A 22,302-nucleotide genomic window follows, 5' to 3' on the forward strand; every position below is an offset into this window, starting at 1 on the left:
AACAAGTTGGCACACATTTGGCAGCTCAAAACCATGCAAGTTCATTATCTCACTGTTCCGTGGTCAGAGGCCCAGCAGGCCTGGCTGGTTTCCCTGCTCTGGGCCCCCAAAGGCCAAAATCAAGGTGTTGGCCTGGCTGTGCTCCAACCTGGAGGCAATGGGGAGAGTCTGCCCAAGTGGTAACTCTTTTCTGGTCGGATGAGTCCGGTTCCACTCGACTGTAGGACGGAGGGCCCTATTTCCTTGCCGGCCGTCAGCTCCTGGAGGCCTGGCACATTCCCTGACTCCTGGCCTACAAGCCGCAACAGCAACTCAGACCCCTTGCCTGCCTTTTCTTTAGCCAACTCTCTCTGTCTTCAGTGGAACCACCTCTCTTTTAAAGGCTCATGGGACTAGACTGAACCCACCTGACTCAGGATCATCTCCCACCTCAAGATCTTTGATCACATCCTCAAAGTTCCTTTTGCCAAATAAGCTAATGTATTCATAGGCTTCAGGGATTCATCTAACGGTTTTATCCATTGACAATCTCTGCTTAAACCATCTACTGCCTCAGAGGTTACAAAACGGTGGATGTTTAAGTCGTCGTCCTTTTAAAATTATTAAGTAGAATTTTTCTGTTAAAAATTTTATCAGTCATGGCCATCTGTTTATCCTGAAATAAAGTCTGTACAAGACAAAAAAAAAAAGAAATCTCAATTCTGTCACGTACAAGTCAGGCCTCAAGCAAGGTTACCTGCCTCACTAACCTCACTCTGAACAACACTGGGGCCCTAAAGCTACTTTGCAAGGTTTGGGGTTCTAACCAACATTCGCTGATGTGCATTCCAATCTCTGTGCCAGCAAGTGGGGATGTGCCGACCTTGGGAAAAGAACTGGCATGCCATGAGCCTTGGCTTTCTCACTGGTCAAGGGGGAGGAACTGCACCAATTTCACAGCAGAATAACACAAATACGGGAGTTGCTGCAGAACCCTGGCTCCTGGGCCCTGGGCCTTCAGCCCCCATGTCCCTTCCATGGGATTAGCGACCCTTCCCCTCTCCAGGCTCCACCGCACCTGTGCCCCGCTCTGTCACTACTGCCTGTCTCCGCCATCAGACGCTCCCCCTCCCATGACAGCTTTATGGCCTGAGCCTAGACTCCCTAGCATTTTTAATACGAAGTGCTTCATCAGCGTAAATCAAAGCACACAGAGAAAATCAAAGCGCTGGGAGATTCCAAGGCTGAAAAACAAAGGAAAACACCTGCTGAAATGCTGCTTGTTCTTTAAGCTCCAGTTCACGTCATAATAGCTGGAGCTTCCCCAAATCCTGGCGGTGGAGTGCAGCCCTAGCCCTTGGCTGTGACCTCCTCTACGATGGTTTCTGCACCTTCCCCAAAAAAGGTGCTTAACTCTGGAGGCATCCTCACTTGTCACCAATTCACCTCCATACACAACTCTCCACACCCTTCCCTTCCCTGGACTTTATTTTTCCCATCATCCTACCTCCCTGATCAGGAGCTTGAGGAGGGCAAGGCCTGTGTGTGACTGGTCTTTCTTTCCAGTCCTTCCTCCCCACCAAAGAACATGAACTGAATGAACTAAAAGGGAGTGTCAAAGCCTCTAGAAATATATCATCTAAATCACAAGGTAATTCAAGTGATTCCTCCCCTCCAAGACCCCAAAGTCAAGGTCTGAAGAGATCTAGACCTCCTTCTTACCTTTCGGGAAGGAAGTCAACAACATCTCTTAAAATCAGAAGAAAACATGCTTCCTGGATATGGTTTTCATTAGTAGTAAAAGAATCAGAAACAATAGAAAACAGTGAACTGAAACCAAAAATGTCAAGGGGAAAAAACTGTCCTTTCGAAATTTATAATGTTCACAATCCTTTAACATTCTTTTCTCCTCAAGCCAAATGCTTTCCTTAGAAAAATAAATCAATGCTTTACATTCCATATTCATGAGGAGTTATAAAAACAAGCTGGCATACACTCTGGTAGAGCTTTTTAAAGTTATTGATTAATCAAATTAATGAAAGTTGACTTACAAAATACACTTCGAATTCACTCTTTTCCAATATGGGTATCACCTCATTAAAACATCTGTTTTCTATCTCTAACATTTCACAATCGGCAAACCTACACCAGAAACAGAATGCTACCCATCCTACCCCCTTTTTTAGTGAGGGCTGGTGGCAGAACAGAGGAAAAGACTAGGATTCTGGAATTACATACTGACGTTCCTCTCTCCTTGTCTGGAGCACATTCCTTGACAGTGTAAAAAGAAACAGAAGTGTCAATTCAATCCTGAGTTCACTGCAGCCCAAGGAGCCAAGTGCTGTAACAGAAACTCATGGGAAACCAGCAGGCCTTTGTATAGCCCTCTTTCTCTTTGCAGTCTGCCTGGGACAGCCCCCTTCAATCTCTTCCTAGGACCCCAGGAATAAGCTGCTGGAAATGTCCTCCTCAAGTTAAAAGTGAGTGAGCTGATCAAATCAAAGAAAAGTACGTAGGGAAGCCAGAGGTGGGGAAATTCTGCCCTCTTGGGATTTCTGGATCAGTTCTAAGAACTTTCCACTTCCCACTGCCAGCAGCACCCATCAATTCCCATAGTAACCAGCCCACAGTTTTCTTTCCAGCTGGTCCGCAAGGGAGGCACGCGTGCTGCAGACAGAGACACAAAGAGTGTGACCCAATCAGATCACTGCTGGGTGGCTTAAACACTCCAAGTCTACCTCCTAGCTTCCCTTAACTCCCAGGTTACCAGGCGGTTCTCTCCCTTCTCCCTTCAATTTGATGCCGAGATAATGAAGGGCTCTGCACAAAACAATATTCTGTGTTCCTCTGCAATTCTGCTTCAAGTTATTTGGTACTAAAGTAATCATGTCCCCCCACTACACTGTGCATAAATGTTTGCTGAATGAAGGACTCCGCTGGTATAGAAATAGAGGTTTCAAAGATACAGGGGTACAGATTTGAGATCCAAGGTAAGGATGAAGAAACTGCATTCCCAAAAGGAATGAAGAGCAGAAGAAAAGAGGGCTGAAGTGGATGGAGCCTGACTTGTTTTTTGTGAAGAGGACTCCTCAGGCTGATTGAGCAGGACAGGGAACAGGAGGAGGACCACGAGGGCTGAAAGCATTTCCGTACCCAACACACTCATCAAAGGACCCGCCATCAGCAACAGTGCCTGGGACGGTGACTTTCAGCACAGAAAGGGTCAAGGGTCAGTTCTAACACGTTCATCTAAAGAATGCTGCTGCTAAGCTGCTAAGTCGCTTAAGTCGTGTCCGACTCTCCGCCACCCCAGAGACGGCAGCCCACCAGGGTCTCCGTCCCTGGGATTCTCCAGGCAAGAACACTGGAGTGGGCTGCCATTTTCCTTCTCCAATGCATGGAAGTGAAAAGTGAAAATGAAGTCTCTCAGTCGTGTCCGACTCTTTGCAACCCCATGGACTACAGCCTACCAGGCTCCTCCATCCATAGCATTTTCCAGGCAAGAGTACTGGCGTGGGGTGCCATTGCCTTCTCCGATCTAAAGAATGACTAAGTTGCAAAGATTTTTTAAATTAAAAAGGTGGAGAGTCAAATTAAAAGAGTTCAGCACGGGCTATGACCCAGTCCTGCAAGAGTACACGTGGTCAACAGAACTTAACGAAAGGGAAAGGAAGAACGAGGGCGACAGATGTGTCACAGAAAGTAGTGCTTGCCGTTGCCCCTGGAGTCAGTGCCTCACTGTGAACAGTCACTTGTTTTCCGTAGGGGAGATGCTAAGTAATGCAGATGGAAGGTTCTAGGTAGGCATGTCTACATCTTAAATTTTAATAAATACTCCCAAATTACTTTCTAGCAAGGATCCCACATCAGTGTGGATGAGTTCCTTTTTTAAAAAATATTTATTTTATTTTATTTTTGGCTGCATTAGATCTTGCTTGCAGCACCTGGGATCTTCTATCCTGGTAATGGCATACAGGATCTAGTTCCCTGGCCCAGGACTGAACCCAGGCCCCCTGCATTGGGAGCTTGGAGTCTCAGCCACTGGACCACCAAGGAAGTCCCAGCACCTGGGTGAGTTCTTTAAAATGTTTAGCTACGGTTTGCAAGGCACTGTGCTAATTACAGAATGCACAGTATAATAAAACAAAGACCCTAAACGTGGCTCATCATCATCAAGACTGTAGGGGAAATGGAAGAAAATACATGAAAACAGTAGTCTGTCCTGATAGGAAGGAATATAAGGTTATGAGTAACTGCCCTTTATATTATCACTAATTAATCTTTTCAAAATAAGCATTTTAAAAAAGCAGACTGGAACCACATCAAACTAAAAAGCCTCTGCACAGCAAAGGAAACTATCAACAAAATGAAAAGGCAGCCTACTGAATGGGAGAGGATATTTGCAAAGAATATACCCAATAAGGGGTTAATATCCAAAATATACAAAGAACCCTTACAACTTAACATGAAAAAAAAAAAAAACCCGATTAAAAAGTGAGCAGAGGATTTGAACAGACATTTTTCCAAAGAAGACATACAGCTAGCCAAGAAACATGTGAAAAGATACTCAACATCGCTAATCATCAGAGCAATGAAAATCAAAACCACAATGAGGTATCATCTCACACCTGTCAAAATGGCTATTAACAAAAAGACAACAAATAACAAGTGCTGGCAAGAATGTGGAGAATAAGGAACCCTGTGCACTGCTTGCTGGTGGGACTGTAAATTGGTGCAGTCACTATGGAAAAATTGTATGGCGATTCCTCAAAAAGACTGAAAAAAGAACTACCGTGTGATCCAGCAATTCCACATCCGGGCATTTACTTGAAGAAAGCAAAGGCACTAATTCGAAAAGATATGTTCACTGCAACATTATTTACAATAGCCAAGATACGGAAGCAACCAAACTGCCCATCATACATGAATGGATAAAGATGATGAGCCGTGCGTTGTGTGTGCGCGTGTGTGTGTAATATTAATCTGCCATAAAAACAAAATACTGCCATTGGCAACAAAACGGGTGGACCTTGAGAGCATCGTGCTAAGTGAAGTAAGTCAGAGAAAGACAAAGAACATATGATCTCACTTATATGTGGAATGTAAGACAAAAACAAACATACCAAGCTCCTAAGTACAGAGAACAGATTGGTGGTTGCCAGAGGCAGGGGGCAAGGGCAGAGTAATATGGGGGAAGAGGGTCAAAAGGCACAAACATCTACTTATAAAATAACCAAGTAAGGGGATGTAACATACAACATAAATATAGTTAATAACACTATATTGCAAACCTGAAAGTTGCTAAGAGAGATCCTCAAAGTCCTCATCACAAGAGAAAAAAAAATGTAACTATGTATGGTAACAGGCATTAACTATACATATTGTGGTGATAATTTTGCAATGTATGTAAATGTCAAATCATTATGTTGTACACTTGAAAGTAATACATCATATGTCAATTTTACTTCAACTGAAAAAATGAAGACAAGAAATACTTGCACTATACCAAAAAATTCCTAGAGGATCAATGCTTTAGAAAAATCTAAATGAATGTATAAATTTATCACAAATGAAAGTTCAGAATCTGAATCTAAGGTTCATATGGGAAAATAAATGAGCAAGAATAATGAGACTAATTAAAAACAGAGTAATAAAGGAAACCAGCTTTAATCCTTGCCAGATAGTAAAATATGTTATAAATATGTAACGACAAGTGTGAAGTTGGTTCATGAATAGACCATAAAACCAAGGATAAAATAAAAATTCTAAAAATACTTCACAGCGTTTGATATAGGATAAAACGTGACATTCAAAATCAAGGCAAAAAGGATAAATTGCTGAATAAATGGTACAGACAAGAGAATGGGATATCAACTCACAACTCCCCACAAACTGATCAAAAAATGTAAACATTTAGAAAATTACAATATATTAAAAGAAACCAGGAGATATTGTTTACCCTCTTTCAGAGTGTAAAACCCTTTTAAGTAGGACATGAAATCCAAAACCCATAAAACAAAAGATGAATAAATTTTGATTATCCAAAAGTATTAAGTTTGCCACGTGGCAAAAGCTACAACAAATGACAAAATATAAACCCAGGGGAAAAAATCAGCAGGTCCCATCACAAAGAGCTAATTTTTTTTTTTTTTTACATAAAGAGTTTACCTCATTAGATAAATGGACAAAAGATCACAAGAGTCAATTCACAGAGAGAAAAACCACTCTTAAATACCCAACAGTATGTGTAACCTCATGTATAACGAGAAAAACTCACAGGAAAACCATATCGAGATCCCCTTGTTCAGCTATGAAACTGACAAGGATCAAAAGGTTTATTCACACACTACCAGAAAGAAGAAAGAGGAAGGTAGGCATACATTGCTGATGGGTCTATGGAAGATAGTTTAGGAATACTTATCAAAGATGTGAAGATATGTTGAGGTGGCTTTTAGTGGGGGAAATAATTTTATACCAAAAAGACATAAATGTGTGACAGATGGAAATGCTTTCTTTCTATCTTTCTATTCTTGGCAGGGTCCCTTTTTAGCTGAATGGCATTTGCTTTTTTTTTTTTTTTTTAACTGAATTATAGTTGACATACAATACTATATTCGTCACACGTGTACAACATAGTCATTTGACATTTGTATTTATTATGAGATAATCCCCACAAAAGGTTTAATTACCATCTGTCACCATACTAAGTTAATACAGTATTATTGACCATATTCCTATGCTGTACATTACATTCCCATGACTTATTTTATACACAGAAGCTTGTACCTCTTGACCTCCTTTACCCAATCTGCACAACCCAAATCCCCTCCCCTCTGACAACTACCAATCTGTTCTCTATGAGTCTGGATTTTGTTTGGCTTTTTTGTTTTGTTTTGTGTTTTAGATTTCACATATAAGTGAAAGCATGAGGTATTTGTCTTTGAATTATTTCACTTAGCATAATGCCCTTAAGGCCCATCTAAGTTTCATCCTTCCATGGTTGAGTAACAGTCCATTGTATATCTATACCATATCTTCTTTATCCATTCTTCTATTGATGAACACTTAGGTTGTTTCCATATCTTGCCTACTGTAAATAACAATGCGATGAACACAGGGGTGCATATATATCTTTTCAAATTAGTGCTTTTGCTTTCTTCCAATAGATACCAGTAAATGGGACTGCTGGATCATGGAGTAGTTCTATTTTCAGTTTTTTAAGGAAACTCCATACTGTTTTCCACAGCAGCTACACCAGTATAAGGATTCATATTCTTCAATACCCAAAAAACATCTACTCTGCTTCACTTACTACACTAAAGCCTCTGACTGTGTGGATCACAACAAACTGTGAAATATTCTTAATGAGATGGGAATACCAGACCACCTGACCTGCCTCTTGAGAAATCTGTATGCAGGTCAGGAAGCAACAGTTAGAACTGGACATGGAACAACAGACTGGTTCCAAATAGAAAAAGGAGTATGTCAAGGCTGTATATTGTCACCCTGCTTATTTAACTTATATGCAGAGTATATCATGAGAAACACTGGGCAGGATGAAGCATAAGCTGGAATCAAAATTGCCAGGAGAAATATCAATAACCTCAGATATGCAGATGACACCATCCTTATGGCAGAAAGTGAAGAGGAACTAAAAAGCCTCTTGATGAAAGTGAAAGAGAGTGAAAAAGTTGGCTTAAAACGCAACATTCAGAAAACTAAGATCATGGCATCTGGTCCCATCACTTCATGGCAAATAGATGGGGAAACACTGGAAACAGTAGCTGACTTTATTTTTCCAGTTCAGTTCAGTTCTGTCGCTCAGTCGTGTCCAACTCTTTGCAACACCATGAATTGCAGCACGCCAGGCCTCCCTGTCCATCATCAACTCTCGGAGTTCACTCAAACTCACGTCCATTGAGTCAGTGATGCCATCCAGCCATCTCATCCTCTGTCGTCCCCTTTTCCTCCTGCCCCCAATCCCTCCCAGCATCAGAGTCTTTTCCAGTGAGTCAACTCTTCACATGAGGTGGCCAAAGTACTGGAGTTTCAGCTTCAGCATCATTCCTTCCAAAGAACTCCCAGGACTGATCTCCTTTAGAATGGACTAGTTGGATCTCCTTGCAGTCCAAGGGACTCTCAAGAGTCTTCTCCAACACCACAGTTCAAAAGCATCAATTCTTCAGCGCTCAGCTTTCTTCACAGTCCAACTCTCATGTCCATACATGACCACAGGAGAAACCATAGCCTTGACTAGATAGACCTTTGTTGGCAAAGTAATGTCTCTGCTTTTTAATATGCTGTCTACGTTGGTCATAACTTTCCTTCCAAGGAGTAAGCGTCTTTTAATTTCATGACTGCAGTCACCATCTGCAGTGACTTTATTTTGGGGGGGGGCTCCCAAATTACTGGGATCGATGCTTTTGAAATGTGGTGTTGGAGAAGACTTGAGAGTCCCTTGGACAGCAAGGAGATTAAACCAGTCAATCCTAAAGGAAATCAACCCTGAATATTCACTAGAAGGACTGATGCTGAAGCTGAAGCTCCAATACTTTGGCCACCTGATGAGACGAGCTGACTCACTGGAAAAGACCCTGATGCTGGGAAAGATTGAAGGCTAGAGGAGAAGGGGATGACAGAGGATGTGATGGTTGGATGGCATCACCAACTCAATGGATATGAGTTTGAGCAAACTTCAGGAGACAGTAACAGAGGGAAACCTGGAATGCTGCAGTTCATGAAGTCACAAAGAGTTGGACATGGTTTAGCAACTGAACAACAACATTCTTTAACCCAGAAACTCCTCTACATAAACCTATACACTTAAAAGTTCACGACAGCCACAGCAGCACTGTTAACAATGTTAAAAGTTCGGAGAAACTTAAAGTCCATTAATAAAGAACTGGATAATAAACTACAATCATAAACTGGAATGAAACAGAATGAAAGCACAGTACAGGACCTTCCCTAGTGGCTCAGATGGTAAAGCATCCACCTACAACGCGGGAGACCTGGGTTCGATCCCTGGGATGGGAAGATCCCCTGGAGAAGGAAATGTCAAACCACTCCAGAACTCTTGCCTGGAAGACCCCACGGACAGAGGAGCCTGGGAGGCTACAATCCGAGGTCGCAAAGAGTAGGACACAACTGAGCAACTTCACTTTAAACTTTAAAAAGCATACATGCTAAATGCAGTATGACATTTCTGGATTGGATCCTGGAAGAGAAAAAGGACATTAGCAGAAAACCTGATGAAACCCAAATAAAATCTACACACTTTAGCTTCACTGTGTAACCTTTTGGATTTTACTCTATGGGCATGTAATAATTATTTGAAACATAAGATTTAATTTTAAAAAACCTAATTACTTTGTGATTGTACTTTCATCATCCATGGCATTCATATCGTTCTACATACTGCTAATGAGAAACACCAAGGGTACATGTATTGCTTCAACACTTCTAATACTTCCATTACTGTACCTAAATACATACCTGCCTCACCTGCTAGGTTTTAGGTCCTCAAAGGTAGAGGCCAAGCCAGCTCAGCTCTGTCCTCAAGGAATCTGGAGAGTATTTGCCACATGGTAAGAGTTCAACCAATGAGACTGAAGTGATTATGCTCAATTTTTCATTAGTATGGAATTTAGTATTTCAAATATCCAAACAGTTCTAGGAGTTTCCTCTGATCCTCAGTTCATAATGATATGGAAAAGGGAAGCAAGGAGCAGACATGGGTGAAGTGCTTCTCACTGGCGATTGGGGTAGGAACATCCAACCTCACTTCCTAAACATTTTGCTCTGTGCTGGAGCCGCAGGGACTATAAAGATAAAATGAAGCCCTTACAGTAAAAGTTAGGCATAATTAATGTTAAGAGAAAAGGTAAAACACCCTTGGATTTTCAAAAATGTCTTCCAGAATGGCCATGAAATGCTTTTCAGAGAAAAATATCACTTATTTACACTGTTGGTAGGAATGTAAATTGGTGCAGGCACTATGGAAAACTGTATGGAGTTTCCTCAAAAAACTAATAATAGGGCTGCTATATGATCAAGTAATCCCACTGCTGGGCACATATCCAGAGAAAAACGTATGTACATACACACGCACGCACACACACACTGGAATATTACTCAGTCATCAAAAACAATGAAATAATGCCATTTGCATCAACACAAATGGATCTAGAGATTATCATACTAAATGAAGTTAGAAAGAAAAATACCAGATGGTGTCACTTATATGTGGAAGCAAAAATACAAGACAAATCAACATATCTACAAAGCAAAAATAGATTCATATATAAAGAACAAACATGTGGTTGCCAAGAGGGAGTGGAGAAGAATGCAAGTTTGGGGTTATTAGAAGTCAACTACTATACACAATAGGATGGATAAACAACAAGGTCCTATTGTGGAGCACAGGGAACTATAGTCAATATTCTATCACAAACCATAATGGAAAAGAAGATATATATATATAAACACACACACAAAAAAAAAACTGAATCACTTTTCTGTACAGAAGAAATTAATATAACACTGTAAGTCAACTATACTTCAGTAAAATTTTTTTAAAACAGTGTCCCAAGAAAAACATCCTAGCCTCCAACCCCATCAACATCTAATTTTCCAAACATTCAAAAGACAAAAGACAAATGACTTAGGAAATATTCCGAGGTCCTTGAACGAGCAAAGGAATGCTAATGAACTTGTCCCCAAAGCATTAGTAGTGCTGTTCTATTTCCACCAACTCAGAGCCTTAAGTCTACACTCCACACCATAGAGCAATAAAACATGGGCCAAACCCTGATCTCTGGGAATACCTATTTTTTAAGGTACAAAATGCACAGATGACAGTTAAGGCTCCTTCTGGATCTCAAATTCTATCAGACCTCTTTTCCTTCACACCCCAAATATAAACTAAGGCACTGCAGTCTTTTCACACAAACTCACACATCAACAGACCCATTTGGTCTGTGCACTGGGAGAAGAAGCTTACCCACATTACTTTCTCCCTATTTCCAGAGTGGCCTACATATGAGCCAGCGTCATATATGAGCAGTTCTCAAGTCAAGGAGAAAAGGATTTATTCAACTTGTTGACATGAAATTAAAATATGTATGCTGTACAATGAAACATTCGCTGAATTGTGCCTTCATTCATATTCAAGACTAAAAAAGTCTCTAACTTGGCTTTCACGTGCACTTTTATGTACTGGTTAGTCCACATGTAACATCTGCAAGCTATCCTTAGAGGTGCATATTTCTACTTGATCTTTTTATTTTACTTCTATTTTGTTGACCACTTTTTACAGCACAGAAAAAAGATGGGAACACTGGGGGGAAGTCACAGGCAAACTTATCCATAGGCAATGATACATGATCGATCAGAGGAGAGTTTTGTTCTTGTTTATTTAACATAATCCTTAGTTCAAACCGACTGGGCTGAAAGATGATTGTGTAAAAGGCAGAACAGAGGTCTGTGAGCAGCAGCAGCATGATAAAAGCATGGTGTGGTGCACATTCAGAGCTTATCTCTTTCCATTGAAATTTTCCCTTTCAAAACACAGAAATAACATTGTGCTGCTAACAAATATAGCTGTCTTCTAAAGCAGTTATTTCCCCCTAAATAACCAGCATTTATGGTACAGGTGCTTTCTACATAATATGGGGAGAGAGAAGAGTTTTCCAAGAAACCTTCAAATGAGCTCAAATGTCCACAGTGAAAGACACATCTCAGGGGATGAGGACATGAGACAATATCCATCTGTCAGGTGAGCCGGAACAGCCTCCCTCAGTAAAGGAACTTGAACACGTCTCAGAGGAGGGAAAGATGCCTGACAGGTGGAGAGAAGAAAAGGAAATGCCAGGCAAGAAGAAAGATGTGCGTAGGAGCTACCACTGTACTTCCTCAAGAAGCAGAGACACAGTGTGACGTGATATGCGGCAGAGATTATCTTAGTCATTAAGACAAACTGAAGGGGAGAATGTATGTCACTTCACACTCTGAGGCTTGGTGCCTTCATATGTTTCAGGGGAAGGGCAGACCACGTGATTTGGACAGCTCACTTCCTTGGAGGCACTGCGCTTTCACCGAACACCCTATAACCCTTCGAGGTGCATGTGTTAGGAGCCCATTTGATAGATGAAGAGAGAGAGGCTCAGCATCCCAATGGGACCTCTGGTTACAGGGCTTTTTAGACATTAAAAAGAATATGCATGATAACTACTGTGGAGAAAGAGGGGGCATGATACTAAGACGGGCTTCCCAGGTGGCTCAGTGGTAAAGAATCTGCCTGCCAGTGCAGGAGCTCTGAGTTCAGTCCCTGAATTGGGAAGATCCCCTGGAGCAGGAAGGAAATGAAAACCTGCTCCAGTATTCTTGCCTGGGAAATCCCACAGGGAGAGGAGCCTGGCAGGCTATATAGCCCACGGGGTCGCAAAGAGTCAGACATGACTTAGCAACTAAACAACAACAATATTAAAACTGACTTAAAAAAATCCGAGTTCCTGAACATAACCACCTGATAAAATAATGGCTATATTCTTTTCTTAAGAGAGCAAAGGAATAAAGGAACTGTATCTATCTTCCCTGTCATGCCAGACAAAGGAAAGGAAAGGGCATAGAACGTTCTTTACTTTGAAGAGTGTCCTCTAAGAAGTCCTTCAAGGGAAACCACAGGACAAAGAATGGTATGTCTTCCTGTGGCAGCAGCAGCTCTCGTTTAATTATGCATTCCTGCAGAGTCCATAACGAGGTAGGTGTTACCCTGAACATTCAACACATTCCTTAGCAGTTAGAACAGGGGTGAGCAGAACACTGAAGGAGCCATCCATCCTCAGAAGCACTGAACATAGCCCTCCATGCAGATTCTAAAACGAGCTGTTATTTCTAAACAAAAGCTCAACAGCCACTATGACAATTTACCTGTCATTATTTAACTGTAGAATTCCGTATGTATAAATTCACATCTGGCAGCAAGAGAGTCCAATAAATAAAACTAGCCTTAAAACTTCATAACCAAATTTAGAAGTTAATGAGGTCTACTTATTTGTAAGTAAGTCAGCTCTTCAAATTTAGCCCCTGCCCCATCCCATTTCTCTAGATAAATATGTGAAATTAAAGACACATATTTAGATTAAACCCTCTCTACTGATGGGAGCCACTCTGGTAGTAAAACAATCTGGGAGTATCTATTACAATACCCCATGACCTGACAACTGCCTAGAGAAACATATGCCCACGTACGCAGTGCCAAGGACAAGGATATTCTCTGCAGCCTTATTTGTAATCAGAAACTACTGGAAACAATATAGAAGATCAGCAATAGGAAAATGGCAGAAAAACTATGGTATTTTCCCATGATTAATCCACATAACATAAGCAGCAGTTTAAAATGATGAACTAGATTGTTTCAACCAGCACGGAGAGATCCCTGAAACATGTTAATGTGAAGTTTTAAAACACAAAAAATACATTTATATTATAAATACCAAATCAACAAAGTGTTTGCCTCTGGGGAACCAGCAAGAGTAGACAGGGAGTAAATCTTATAAACTCATTTATTACTTTTATTAAAAAGTTAATTTTAAAAAACACCTTGCAAGGATGTTACTGGGTTATCAAATAGCAGGATTATAGAATAAGGCACACTATCTCTGTGTTGCAGATATCTCTGCAAACACTGCTAAATTAAAATCTAATCAAGTATAAAAGAAGACAAACTACCAGGAGCAACCAAAACATCCTAAATAAAGCTGGGGTTTTATCTGATGAAGAACAGAAGACTCTGTCAACTTAATGGCCACATGAAGCTTCAGCTGGTATAACCCATTATTACTGGTGGGAGCCTGTATACACATTCTTTTTCCAGCCTAAAAACTTTTGACAGTAACTGAAAAAGGACCTAATGTAGAAATGATAAAATTATGTTAACATCACTAAATGAAAACAGTCATGCTCCCTTTTAACCACTAAGAATCCTTTCCCACCAGTGACAAACATTAACGTGAGAATGCAAACCTAACTTTTAATAAAGATCAGCTTACACTAATAATAACAAAGAGGGTTGCCCTCTGGTAGGGACTCTCCAGAGCATCAGGGCCTTGCATGGGCACCATTTACTTCCTTTATTTGCGACCCTGTCAGTGAACCATCTCATTTATACAACCATGCATTTCTATTCCTCAGGGAAAATAAAATGGCTCTAAATTTAGGGAACCACCTCACCAACGTTATATCTATCTGTAACTGCTGCTAAAGTGAGGAAAGATGGAGGCAGGGAGAAAGGGGGGAGGAAGGGGAAGGAAAAAGAGAAATAACCAATTTGTTGTAAAACTACATATAATCAAAGTAAGATTTACTTTAAATACAATCAAATGCATCTTTCTCATTTTTAGTTATTTTAATGCCATAAGATTTAACAGAAAAGAAAAAATAATTACAGAGTAAAAAATAACAAAATGTCCTCCTTATATTATTGTTAAAAACAGCATGCAAAACATGATCCCAGCTTTGCTTTTAAAACATACAGTCACGTAAAACAAAAATGAAAGAAAATTCTTAAAATGCTAGCAATCCTAAAAAGCAAATGACCCAGTTTCTTCTACAATAAATTACACGAACAAGAAGGAAAGAAGGGAAAGTGTTACAGATTAAGAAAGTCTTTAAAGTGACAGGTGCAATGCATGCCTCAGGCTGGGATCCTGATTCCAACAAACTTTTTTTTTTTTTTCCCCAACAAACTTAAAATGACAATTCTGAGACAAAGGAGGAAGGTGAACATGGACTCTAGGACATACTAGACGTAAATAGTATTAAATCATAATCATTCATTTCATTAAGGGAAATGATGTTGTGATTCACTTTAAAGTCATTTTCTGTTAAAAAAAATACTTAGTGATATTTTTATAGGTTGAATGGTACAATATTCGGTCTGTGCTTTAAAACACACACACACAGTTTTTAAACCATAAAAACAGGAAGAAGATAAATGAACGAGAAAGGTAAGATGCCTGTACTTGTTGAAGCTAGATTGATGGGTACATGGGGGCTTGTTGTGCTGGCCTATTTTTGTGAATGTTTGAAAAAGCTCACAAATAAAAAGTGAAAATGCTTGCAGGTATAGCTGTCTCTCAGAGAAGGCAATGGCACCCCACTCCAGTACTCTTGCCTGGAAAATCCCATGGATGGAGGAGCCTGGTAGGCTGCAGTCCATGGGGTCGTGAAGAGTCAGACATGACTGAGTGACTTCACTTTCACTTTTCATTTTCATGCAATGGAGAAGGAAATGGCAACCCACTCCAGTGTTCTTGCTTGGAGAATCCCAGGGGCGGGGGAGCCTAGTGGGCTGCCGTCTATGGGGTCGCACAGAGTCGGACACAACTGAAGCGACTTAGCAGCAGCAGCATAGCTGTCTCTGGTGGAAGCAGCTGGGTGAGCTGGTGGGAACTGGGTGATTTTTACTTTGACATCTGGGCCTTTTACGAACATCCAGATTTTACACAGTAAACATGAATTACTTTGATTATTTGAAGAAACAAATGTTACTCTTTGGGGAGATGTATTGACAGATGGTAAATGGATGGATGGATGGATGGATGGATGGAAAGATGGATAGGTCTCTCAATGCCAGTTCTAATGATGCCACCTCTGTGGATTTTAATTCTCCCTCTGCTGACACCTAAATGCATTTTACATATACTTCCACTAAAGGCCTAATTACATTTGATTATTCAGTATGACAATTTTTAATTATATCTTATCTCCCCCTCCAGAAAAACATGAAGCATTTCTTTTTGTGTGTGTGTTTTTTTCCTGGTCAACACTAAGCAAAAAGCTCTTTCTATATATCAACAGAATGGGAAAGACTAGAGATCTCTTCAAGAAAATTAGAGATACCAAGGGAACATATCATGCAAAGATGGGCTTGATAAAAGACAGAAATGGTCTGGACCTAACAGAAACAGAAGATATTAAGAAGAGGTGGCAAGAATACACGGAAGAACTGTACAAAAAAGATCTTCACGACCCAGATAATCATGATGATGTGATCATTAATCTAGAGCCAGACATCTTGGAATGTGAAGTCAAGTGGGCCTTAGAAAGCATCGCTACGAACAAAGCTAGTGGAGGTGATGGAATTCCAGTTGAGCTGTTTCAAATCCTGAAAGATGATGCTGTGAAAGTGCTACACTCCATGTGCCAGCAAATTTGGAAAACTCAGCAGTGGCCACAGGACTGGAAAAGGTCCGTTTTCATTCCAATTCCAAAGAAAGGCAATGCCAAAGAATGCTCAAACTACCGCACTATTGCACTCATCTCACATGCTAGTAAAGTAATGCTCAAAATTCTCCAAGCCAGCCTTCAGCAATATGTGAACCGTGAACTCCCTGACGTTCAAGCTGGTTTTAGAAAAGGCAGAGGAACCAGAGATCAAATTGCCAACATCCACTGGATCATCGAAAAGGCAAGAGAGTTCCAGAAAAACAACTATTTCTGCTTTATTGACTATGCCAAAGCCTTTGACTGTGTGGATCACAATAAACTGTGGAAAATTCTGAACGAGATGGGAATACCAGACCACCTGACCTGCCTCTTGAGAAATCTGTATGCAGGCCAGGAAGCAACAGTTAGAACTGGACATGGAACAACAGACTGGTTCCAAATAGGAAAAGGAGTACGTCAAGGCTGTATATTGTCACCCTGCTTATTTAACTTATATGCAGAGTACATCATGAGAAACGCTGGACTGGAAGAAACACAGGCTGGAATCAAGATTGCCGGGAGAAATATCAATAACCTCAGATATGCAGATGGCACCACCCTTATGGCAGAAAGTGAAGAGGAACTAAAAAGCCTCTTGATGAAAGTGAAAGAGGAGAGTGAAAAAGTTGGCTTAAAGCTCAACATTCAGAAAATGAAAATCATGGCATCTGGTCCCATCACTTCATGGGAAATAGATGGGGAAACAGTAGAAACAGTTTCAGACTTTATTTTTAGGGGGGCTCCAAAATCACTGCAGATGGTGACTGGAGCCATGAAATTAAAAGACGCTTACTCCTTGGAAGAAAAGTTATGACCAACCTAGATAGCATATTGAAAAGTAGAGACATTACTTTGCTGACTAAGTTCCATCTAGTCAAGGCTATGGTTTTTCCTGTGGTCATGTATGGATGTGAGAATTGGACTGTGAAGAAGGCTGAGTGCCGAAGAATTGATGCTTTTAAACTGTGGTGTTGGAGAAGACTCTTGGAGTCCCTTGGACTGCAAGGAGATCCAACTAGTCCATTCTGAAGGAGATCAACCCTGGGATTTCTTTGGAAGGAATGATGCTAAAGCTGAAACTCCAGTACTTTGGCCACCTCATGCGAAGAGTTGACTCACTGGAAAAGACTCTGATGCTGGGAGGGATTGGGGACAGGAGGAGAAGAGGATGACCGAGGATGAGATGGCTGGATGGCATCATGGACTCGATGAACGTGAGTCTGAGTGAACTCCGGGAGATAGTGATTGACAGGGAGGCCTGGCGTGCTGTGATTCATGGGGTCGCAAGGAGCTGGACACTATTGAGCGACTGAACTGAACTGAACTGATATATTAGGCATTAAATAGGTATACACTTAATTAACTTTTCCACTAATAAATTGAGAGAAAAAAAGTGGCAATAGCAGTAGAATAAATATCCTACTGCTTGTAACCTGGAAAGCTTTAAGGTCAGAACACGCCCAGAGGTCCCTCTACCCATCAAATGTTACCTGGTCCATTTCTCAAACCATTTATTTTCCAATTGACTGGGGAGAAAAACATCAGTCGGTAGCAGAAAGCACTCAGTCACTGAATTGAGTTAGATTTTTTTTTTAATGACTCCATGAAAAAAAAAATCAAAGTCTATTAGTTTTTGAGCAACCATTCATTATTTACCTACCGAAGACGCCTCCAGAGCACTGATCGGTCCATTTTCATTAAGGAAACCATTACGGGAAGAACACAGAGCTAGCCATGTGCAGAGACAAACAACAGTTTGAGAAACATGCCCTGCTCTGAAAAGGCTGATGTTATTTGGAAGGACTGTACACCCAAACCTCTCATAGACTCACTAGAAACTCTAGCATGTTCTACGCAGATGTGAACTGCACAGAACATGGTAGTTCTTCAAGCCTTCAATGCTTAAAAGCCATTTTCAAAAAGACATAATAAAGTCCTCCTCCCAGGAGGAGTAGCAAATGCCCAAAGCACAGCATTACTGGATATCGCTACACATAAGACTTCACCTGCGATATGAATTTGGCTTTTATGGGATTTTGACAAAAGCCACTCGAACACTGGTAAGACGTTTACAATTTCCTTTTATATCTAAAAGGTTCTTCAGTTCAGTCACTCAGTCGTGTCTGACTCTTTGCCACCCCATGGACTGAAGCACACCAGGCTTCCCTGACAAACATTAAAACAAAGCCCAGGTTTTAAATTAAGACTCCACCACCTAAGAGTTTCCAAAGCCCTTTGAGAAGCATCAGGGTATCATGAAGAATTGGCAGGTGCAAGCTCTCCCCAGGCTTCACCTCCCATTCCATCCTGTGATCCACTCCCAGAAGCCAGGTGTTCAAGAATGCTTTCACCCCTAGTTTTCAAGGCTGGAAGGGGAGGCAGAACAGAGCAGAGCTCTGCACACTTCCTACCCTGACCTCCACTCATGCTCACACACAGTTCGTGTTCTTGCTTCTCTATTCTTTGATTCCTTATGTAAGAAGCTCAAATCTTTATGAGCAAATTTTAATTTATCAGACAGTCAACAAAGTTGGTAACATGGTATTATCGTAAAGAATTGAATCCATACAAATCCAGGGCCTTGAGAATATGAGCAGGTACTAAGAAATAAGACACAGCTCCAAAGATAACTTAATTCCTGTTCCCATGGGTTCTATTCATCCCTAGAATGAATTCAGAAGAGGCAATGCTCTATTAGATGTGGAAACTGTATTCTCAGGTTCTAAAGATAAAGGTTAAGAATTCAGCGAAAACTTTTTCTGACTGAAAAGAAAAAGGTGATGCTAGGATTAGCAAATGTGAAGGGGTCACACAACAGTTCTACAGGCTGTTAAAATGTTTTCTTTTTTAAGAACAAAGAAGAAGCCTTTAAATAACAAATTAGCATAATCAAATAATGTTGAAGTGATCCCTGGGCATACAAAATTCAAGTCAAATTAGTCATGGCCAAAGATAAAAGGAAAACTCTGCACTCATTCTTATGCTACTGTAAATTTTTATTACCTTCATATTACATTATAGTTAGCTTTTAGTTAATGCGCTTCCCCGGTGGCTCAGCTGGTAAAGAATCCACCTACAATGCAGGAGACCTGGGTTCAACCCCTGGGTTGGGAAGATCCCCTGGAGAAGGGAAAGGCTACCCACTCCAGTATTCTGGCCTGGAGAATTCCATAGGCTGTATAGTCCATGGGGTCGCAAAGAGTCGGACATGACTGAGCAACTTTCACTTTTAGTTAATAAAATTTCAGCTAGTATTTCTCTGAAAAAAATCTAAAAAAATGATACACATGACTTGTTTACAAAACAGAAGCAGACTCACAGACTTAACAAACAAACCTATGATTACTAAAAGGGAGAGGTATGGGGGACGGATCAATTAGGAGATTGGGATTGAGGGCGTGGAAACCTATTCCAGTACCCTTGCCTGGAGAATCCCATGGACGGATGAGCCTGGTGGGCTACAGTCCATGAGATCACAAAGATCTGGACATGACTGAAGTGAAGCATGCATGCACATACTCCAATATAAAGTAAAAATTCAGAAAAAGATAAAGATTTAAAAAATAAAATTTAAGCTGGTATATATTTGAAAATATTGATTCCTTTTTGTACCCTCAATCCCACTGTGAAACTCCAATTCAGGATGAGCCTCAGAATCTAACAAATCTACTCAGGTAAATATTTGAGCTCTTCTTTGCATTAATATATTCAAACTCCTGTTTAGTTAATCTACTGTCTGTCTCTGGGCTATGTTTAAAGAGGAAACTGTACTGGATCTGAAGAGCAGTTCTCTCATGTTTTAAGGTAGACATAATTTGTAGAAATAATGAGAAAACAGGGTGCTCAGTGGGTGAGACGGGAATCTACAGGACAGACAGCCAGGGAGAAAATGTTTTCCAAGCTTCCATTTTTTAACTCATTTGTGAATCTGCTATCAACAGTCTATCATCCTGATGACCAACGTAAGGCATTCTGATTATTACATTTCTTGCTACCATTCCACAGAACACCAAGAAAAGTCTAGGAGAATCACTAACTTTTTTTTCTTTCCTTTTTACACTTAGTAAAAGGTTGGGACTTCCCATAAAACAGCAAAATGGATGTCTTTACTTTTGTGTTTCATATCCACAAGCTATTAATCTAAGTAAATGTGACCAGTGTTCTTCTTTTTTATTTTGAAGAAAAAAAAAAAAAAAAGAAGAAGAAGAAGTGGAGAGCTTTATAAAATTTTCTCAGGGGCTTCCCTGGAGGCTCAGCGGTAAAGAACCCACCTGCCAATGCAGGAGACACAAGTCTGATCTCTGACATGGGAGGATCCCACATGCCACAGGGCAACTGGGCCTGTGTGCCACATCTATTGAGCCTGTAACTGAGCCCCACGTGCTGCAACTACCGAAGCCCAGCAGAGCCTCTGCTCCATAACAAAAGAAGCCACTGCAATGAGAAGTCCATGCACTGAAACGAGAGAGCAGCCCCTGCTCACTGCAAGGGAAGAGCCCATGCAACAGTGAAGACCCAGCAAGGTTAAAATAAATAAATACAACTATTTTTTTAAAAAATGTGCTTATTCTCTCAAGAAAAGCAGAAGCCCAGCATCCAATAACCACACTGCAACAAAGGGAAAAAATGTAAGTACTATCTCACTCAGCTATGAGTAAATAACTGTCCATACAAGAATGGAAAAATCCAAAGAAAAATATAGTGGAGAAAATTATTCGAATGTTTCAAATGTTTTTAGTGTAAAGCACATACTTTAGTCAGAGATCACTTTCGATTAACAACATTACTGTTTCTCACTGGGTATTTAGAAAAAACACAGCATTTTTTTTTTTTTTAAGGAAAGGAATAAAGTATGCTTTCTCAGTTCTATTCCAGAACAACACTAATCAAAACATAAATAAAAAGTATAAAAATGATGCACTTAATAAGATATACATGGTGGTGGTTTAGTCGCCAAGTCACATCCGACTCTTGTGACCCATAGACTGCAGCCTGCCAGGCTCCTCTGTCCATGGGATTCTCTCCAGGCAAGAATACTGGAGTGGGTTGCCATTCTCCTTCTCCAAGATACACACAGGACCACATATAAAGTACAGTACAAGGTATTGTGAGTTTGGGTTTTCTTGGGTATTTTCTGCCTTTTTGGATTTTTATCTTGCAGGAAGGGAATGGTTTGGATATTCCTTAAATAGAAGTTAAGAAAGGAGTATGGATTTTGAAAGCCATAGTCAGGCCACCAGCAGGTCTGGAGAACTGTTCTGTCATGCCTCCTTCCCCTCTGCGTCTGAGTAACTCCAGCGTGTATGAATGCATAAGCAAAGGCTCTCCCACCTCACCTAACAGATGTCCTGTACCAGCATCATCAGATATTACCACCATTAAAAATTCAACTGAAATCAAAAGACAGGGTGTGGCTGCTCCACCATAAAAGCTACACAAGCTTGGCCTCACAGTAACTCTCAAACTTAACACTTTTCACTAACTGTCATATTCAAGTGTACCAACCAGGAATTGATCCTTATTTAAGAGTGTTTAAAATAACCTTAAGACATACAGGGAGTGCACTGAAGGTGCACATTTCAATAGTACACAGGTACTGAGGAGGGAAAAGACAGTAAATCTTGAAAAAGAACTTCCAAGATTGAGGCGAGGACCAGAGGGCGCTCAACAACGTGCACTGATTGTTTTCTGTCCTTTGCAAAAGTACAGGAGCTACAGCTCCCTACATGGAGCAGCCCTGCAGGCTGTCAGCTTCACCATTCAGCAGTTTTTGATGGTTCCAAAGAGCTACATTCTCAAAAGTAGTTTTTCAGTTGTGTTACTGATTAAAAAAAAAAAAAAAAAAACTCGAGCTCTTCAAACAGTTAAAAATCACAGAGATCTAAAAATCTTTCTTGGATTCCCACCTCTTAAAGAATGATTCTGGGAATGGTCAAATCAATGCTAACAGGAAAGTGTCCTAATGTACTTGAAAAACATTTTCAGAGATAATCATTTTCCCCTTTCTCTTACTGAAATTCGAAGAAGGTCAGAAATAGCAAGCCACTTTGAAAT

General features: G+C 40.6%; 1 protein-coding gene across 6 annotated transcripts in view; it reads right to left on the bottom strand.

Moving 5' to 3' along the window:
* The window catches only part of SIPA1L1 (signal induced proliferation associated 1 like 1), a 381,195-nt gene that overhangs the window by 275,125 nt on the left and 83,768 nt on the right, over nucleotides 1–22,302 (bottom strand). The window lies entirely within an intron of this gene.

This window comes from Oryx dammah, unplaced genomic scaffold (genome assembly GCF_014754425.2).
Source record: "Oryx dammah isolate SB20612 unplaced genomic scaffold, SCBI_Odam_1.1 HiC_scaffold_26, whole genome shotgun sequence".
In the NCBI taxonomy this organism is placed as follows: Eukaryota; Metazoa; Chordata; class Mammalia; order Artiodactyla; family Bovidae; genus Oryx; species Oryx dammah.